Below are 6538 nucleotides of genomic sequence, written 5' to 3'. Positions count from 1 at the left end.
GGACAAAAGAAATAGAAGTAGACAGAACAAATATTTGAATAGATAATGGTGGTAATTTATGAAATTAATTAACAATAATGAACAACAGATATATGAAGCTCAGAAAACCCCACACAGAATATAATATAAACATATTTGTATATATCATAGGCAAACTGCTGAAAACCAAAACAAGGAGAGATTCTTGAAGGCAGCTTAATAAAGGTGAAACAGTAAAAAAGTGGAACAAAATCTGAATTATAGCAAACTTTTCAGAAACCATTCAAGAAAAAAGATAATGGAGTGTTGAAGTAGAAACATAGCAACCTAAAATTCTGTACCTAGTGAAAATATATTTCAAAACTGAAGGCAAAATAAATATTTTTTCCCAAATGAATACAGAGAGAATTTATTACTAGCAGAAGACAAATTCATAGGAAGTCACAATCTACCAAAGTTAATTCAAAAATTAAATAACATGCTTGCTTCAGCAGCACATGTACTAAAATTGTAATGATACAGAGATTAGCCCCTGTGCAAGGATGACATGCAAATTCATGAAGTATTCCATAATTTTGAAAAGAATTGTTTTCCTTTTATTTTCTTTCTTTTCTTTTTATTGTATCTCTATGAAAAGATAAATGTTAGCTGAATCCATTGTGGTAATCATTTCACAATTTATATAAATCAAACCATCATTCTGTATACCTTAAACTTTTACAGAGATATATGTCAATTATTTCTCAATAAAACTGGAAAAACAATAATTAGGTAACTTAAATAGTCCACTATCTATTAAAGATTACCTATGCACAAAGAACATTCCAAATGAGATGTCTTCACTTACCAATTCTATCAAATGTTTGTACCATGCTACAAAAACTCCTCCAGATATTTGAAGGAGAAATACTTCCTAGGTTATGAGGCCAGTGTTACTCAGAGACATTACAAGAAAAGAAAACTATAAGTCAATATTCCTTGTAAACATAGATGCAAAAACCTTAAAAATAAACATCATATTCTGCGAGCAGAAAATGTGATCACCAAAGGATATCTTGGTGACTGGAGCAATTTCCCAAACTCAATCAGCTGAAAACTCCCAAGATTCAAGAGGAGTTTAGACTTCAACTAATTCTGTTTGCTAATTTTGTCTCTAATCTTATCTCCCCAAACAGACTATAAATACTTTGTACATACAAAGTATTTTTGTAAAATGAAATTGGGGATCATATCATATCTTCGACTTAAGTTTTTACCACTAACATAGCAATTAGGCATTTCAGTAATATTTGTTCAGTAGTTTGATAGTCACAAATGTAGAAATCAATTGCATCTAACAGAAGAATTTAATACACACTGGGGTGTTGATACTGATCTCAGTCTAAGACAGTTATCTTAATCTAGCTAATGGCAGCTCCTCTTTCTATATGCATATAGATTTTGATGCAAACTTTTAATTTAAATATATCTTCAAAAAGTGTAGAATAAAAGTGTGTATCAGAACAAATTTTATATAGTGAACAAACCCATGTGGTCAGCACCCAGATTAAAAACAGAGCACTGTCCAGATCCCAAAAGCCCTCTTTTGTCCCCTTATAGTTGTTAAGCCTCTAAGAGTAACCACTCTCCTGACTTCTGACACCATAGGCTAAGTTTGTCTGTTTTGGATACTTTTATCAGTAAAATCGTAACATTTGCACTCTTTTGGGTCTAGTTTCTTTTACTGTCCATTAGATGTATCCATGTTGTTGTATACAGTTATGATTTGTTCATCCTCACTGCTAAACAGTATTTATTGTATACATATACAACTATTTATTTATCCAGTCTACTCTTAGATTGTTGGGTAGTTTCCAATTTGGGGATATTATGACAGTGCCATTGTAAACATTCCTGTATGTGTCTCAGGAGACATATATGTCTCCTGTATATGTCTCTTATACATTTCTATAGAGTTTCTACCAAGGAATGGAATACCTGGATCAAGAATGTGTATATGCTTAGCTTTAGTAGATACTGTCAAGCATTTTTCCAGTGTATTCCAGCAATGTATGAGAGTTCCAGTTGCTCTACATCTTCACCAACATTTGGAATTGTTATCTATTTGTTTTATTTTTAGCTTTTTTGGTAGATGTGTAGTGGTAATGGCTTTGTGATTTAAATTCTCACTTTCCTGATGATTAATGAAGTTAAGCACCTTTCCTTATGATGATTATCCAAATGGATTTGTCCTTTTATGAAGTGCTTATTCATCTCTTTTGCGCATTTGTTTCTGAGTGGATTATATCATGGGTTCTTTTTATTTATTTTTTTCATTAAAATGCTTTAGATCACTTGATTACATTTATTTGCTTTATTGTCCATTTATTGGTTGGGTTGTTTGTCTTTTTATTATTGAGCTGTATGCGGTTTGTATGTTTTGGAAATTAATCCCTTGTTGGTCGCATCATTTGCAAATATATTCTCCCATTCTATAGGTTGTCTTTATTGACTTCTTAGGAAGTCCGAGATGGGCTCCCTTCTATTTATTTTTCAGTATTTAAAAATTTATTCAAAAACTTAATTCATTTTATTTTATTTTTTTAACATCTTTATTGGGGTATAATTGCTTTACAATGGTGTGTTAGTTTCTGCTTTATAACAAAGTGAATCAGTTATACATATACATATGTTCCCATATGTCTTCCCTCTTGCGTCTCCCTCCCTCCCACCCTCCCTATCCCACCCCTCCAGGCTGTCACAAAGCACCGAGCCAATATCCCTGTGCCATGCGGCTGCTTCCCACTAGCTACCTTACTACGTTTGTTAGTGTGTATATGTGCATGACTCTCTCTCGCCCTTTCACAGCTCACCCTTCCCCCTCTCCATATCCTCAAGTCCGTTCTCCAGTAGGTCTGCGTCTTTATTCCTGTCTTACCCCTAGGTTCTTCATGACATTTTTTTTTCTTAAATTCCATATATATGTGTTAGCATACGGTATTTGTCTCTCTCTTTCTGACTTACTTCACTCTGTATGACAGACTCTAGGTCTGTCCATCTCATTACAAATAGCTCAATTTCGTTTCTTTTTAAGGCTGAGTAATATTCCATTGTATATATGTGCCACATCTTCTTTATCCATTCATCCGATGATGGGCACTTAGGTTGTTTCCATCTCCGGGCTATTGTAAATAGAGCTGCAACGAACATTTTGGTACATGACTCTTTTTGAATTTTGGTTTTCTCAGGGTATATGCCCAGTAGTGGGATTGCTGGGTCATATGGTAGTTCTATTTGTAGTTTTTTAAGGAACCTCCATACTGTTCTCCATAGTGGCTGAACCAATTCACATTCCCACCAGCAGTGCAAGAGTGTTCCCTTTTCTCCACACCCTCTCCAGCATTTATTGTTTCTAGATTTTTTGATGATGGCCATTCTGACTGGTGTGAGATGATATCTCATTGTAGTTTTTATTTGCATTTCTCTAATGATTAATGATGTTGAGCATTCTTTCATGTGTTTGTTGGCAGTCTGTATATATTCTTTGGAGAAATGTCTATTTAGGTCTTCTGCCCATTTTTGGATTGGGTTGTTTGTTTTTTTGTTATTGAGCTGCATGAGCTGCTTGTAAATTTTGGAGATTAATCCTTTGTCAGTTGCTTCATTTGCAAATATTTTCTCCCATTCTGAGGGTTGTCTTTTGGTCTTGTTTATGGTTTCCTTTGCTGTGCAAAAGCTTTGAAGTTTCATTAGGTCCCATTTGTTTATTTTTGTTTTTATTTCCATTTCTCTAGGAGGTGGGTTAGAAAGGATCTTGCTGCAATTTATGTCATAGAGGGTTCTACCTATATTTTCCTCTAAGAGTTTGACAGTTTCTGGCCTTACATTTAGGTCTTTAATCCATTTTGAGCTTATTTTTGTGTATGGTATTAGGGAGTGATCTAATCTCATACTTTTACATGTAGCTGTCCAGTTTTCCCAGCACCACTTATTGAAGAGGCTGTCCTTTCTCCACTGTACATTCCTGCCACCTTTATCAAAGATAAGGTGTCCATATGTGCGTGGGTTTATCTCTGGGCTTTCTGTCCTGTTCCATTGATCTATCTTTCTGTTTTTGTGCCAGTACCATACTGTCTTGATTACTGTAGCTTTGTAGTATAGTCTGAAGTCAGGGAGCCTGATTCCTCCAGCTCCTTTTTTCGTTCTCAAGATTGCTTTGGCTATTCGGCGTCTTTTGTGTTTCCATACAAATTGTGAAATTTTTTGTTCTAGTTCTGTGAAAAATGCCAGTGGTAGTTTCATAGGGATTGCATTAAATCTATAGATTGCTTTGGGTAGTAGAGTCATTTTCACAATGTTGATTCTTCCAATCCAAGAACATGGTATATCTCTCCATCTATTTGTATCATCTTTAATTTCTTTCATCGGTGTCTTATAATTTTCTGCATACAGGTCTTTTGTCTCCTTAGGTAGGTTTATTCCTAGATATTTTATTCTTTTTGTTGCAATGTTAAATGGGAGTGTTTTCTTGATTTCACTTTCAGATTTTTCATCATTAGTGTATAGGAACGCCAGAGATTTCTTTGCATTAATTTTTTTTTTAACATCTTTATTGGAGTATAATTGCTTTACAATGGTATGTTAGTTTCAGCTTCACAACAAAATGAATCAGTTGTATATATACATATATTCCATATCTCTTTCCGCTTGCGTCTCCCTCCCTCCCACCCTCCCTATCCCACCCCTCCAGGCGGTCACAAAGCACCGAGCTGATCTCCCTGTGCTATGCGGCTGCTTCCCACTAGCTATCTACCTTACGTTTGGTAGTGTATATATGTCCATGCCTCTTTATCGCTTTGTCACCGTTTACCCTTCCCCCTCACAATAGCCTGAAGTCCATTCTCTAGTAAGTCTGTATCTTTATTCCTGTTTCACCCCTAGGTTTTTCATGACATTTTTTTTCTTAAATTCCATATATATGTGTTAGCATACGGTATTTGTCTCTCTCTTTCTGACTTACTTCACTCTGTATGACGGACTCTAGGTCTGTCCATCTCATTACAAATAGCTCAATTTCGTTTCTTTTTAAGGCTGAGTAATATTCCATTGTATATATGTGCCACATCTTCTTTATCCATTCATCTGATGATGGGCACTTAGGTTGTTTCCATCTCTGGGCTACTGTAAATAGAGCTGCAACGAACATTTTGGTACATGACTCTTTTTGAATTTTGGTTTTCTCAGGGTATATGCCCAGTAGTGGGATTGCTGGGTCATATGGTAGTTCTATTTGTAGTTTTTTAAGGAACCTCCATACTGTTCTCCATAGTGGCTGAACCAATTCATATTCCCACCAGCAGTGCAAGAGTGTTCCCTTTTCTCCACACCCTCTCCAGCATTTATTGTTTCTAGATTTTTTGATGATGGCCATTCTGACTGGTGTGAGATGATATCTCATTGTAGTTTTGATTTGCATTTCTCTAATGATTAGTGATGTTGAGCATTCTTTCATATGTTTGTTGGCAGTCTGTATATATTCTTTGGAGAAATGTCTATTTAGGTCTTCTGCCCATTTTTGGATTGGGTTGTTTGTTTTTTTGTTATTAAGCTGCATGAGCTGCTTATAAATTTTGGAGATTAATCCTTTGTCAGTTGCTTCATTTGCAAATATTTTCTCCCATTCTGAGGGTTGTCTTTTGGTCTTGTTTGTGGTTTCCTTTGCTGCGCAAAAGCTTTTAAGTTTCATTAGGTCCCATTTGTTTACTTTTGTTTTTATTTCCATTTCTCTAGGAGGTGGGTCAAAAAGGACCTTGCTGTGATTTATGTCATAGAGTGTTCTGCCTATGTTTTCCTCTAAGAGTTGGATAGTTTCTGGCCTTGCATTTAGGTCTTTAATCCATTTTGAGCTTATTTTTGTGTATGGTGTTAGGGAGTGATCTAATCTCATACTTTTACATGTAGCTGTCCAGTTTTCCCAGCACCAATTATTGAAGAGGCTGTCCTTTCTCCACTGTACATTTCTGCCTCCTTTGTCAAAGATAAGGTGACCATATGTGCGTGGGTTTATCTCTGGGCTTTCTATCCTGTTCCATTGATCTATATTTCTGTTTTTGTGCCAGTACCATACTGTCTTGATTACTGTAGCTTTGTAGTATAGTCTGAAGTCAGGAAGCCTGATTCCTCCAGTTCCATTTTTCGTTCTCAAGATTGCTTTGGCTATTCGGGGTCTTTTGTGTTTCCATACAAATTGTGAAATTTTTTGTTCTAGTTCTGTGAAAAATGCCAGTGGTAGTTTCATAGGGATTGCATTGAATCTGTAGATTGCTTTGGGTAGTAGAGTCATTTTCACAATGTTGATTCTTCCAATCCAAGAACATGGTATATCTCTCCATCTATTTGTATCATCTTTAATTTCTTTCATCAGTGTCTTATAACTTTCTGCATACAGCTCTTTTGTCTCCTTAGGTAGGTTTATTCCTAGGTATTTTATTCTTTTTTATGCAATGGTAAATGGGAGTGTTTTCTTGATTTCACTTTCAGATTTTTCATCCTTAGTGTATAGGAATGCCAGAGATTTCTG

General features: G+C 35.5%; 1 pseudogene; it reads left to right on the top strand.

Moving 5' to 3' along the window:
* The first annotated feature begins 461 nt into the window (after positions 1-461).
* On the top strand, positions 462-556 carry LOC132521467 (U6 spliceosomal RNA; annotated as a pseudogene).
* Positions 557-6538: the final 5982 nt, after the last annotated feature.

Source organism: Lagenorhynchus albirostris, chromosome 5 (genome assembly GCF_949774975.1).
Source record: "Lagenorhynchus albirostris chromosome 5, mLagAlb1.1, whole genome shotgun sequence".
Classification (NCBI taxonomy): domain Eukaryota; kingdom Metazoa; phylum Chordata; class Mammalia; order Artiodactyla; family Delphinidae; genus Lagenorhynchus; species Lagenorhynchus albirostris.
This window is presented reverse-complemented; position numbering and strand designations above follow the sequence as displayed.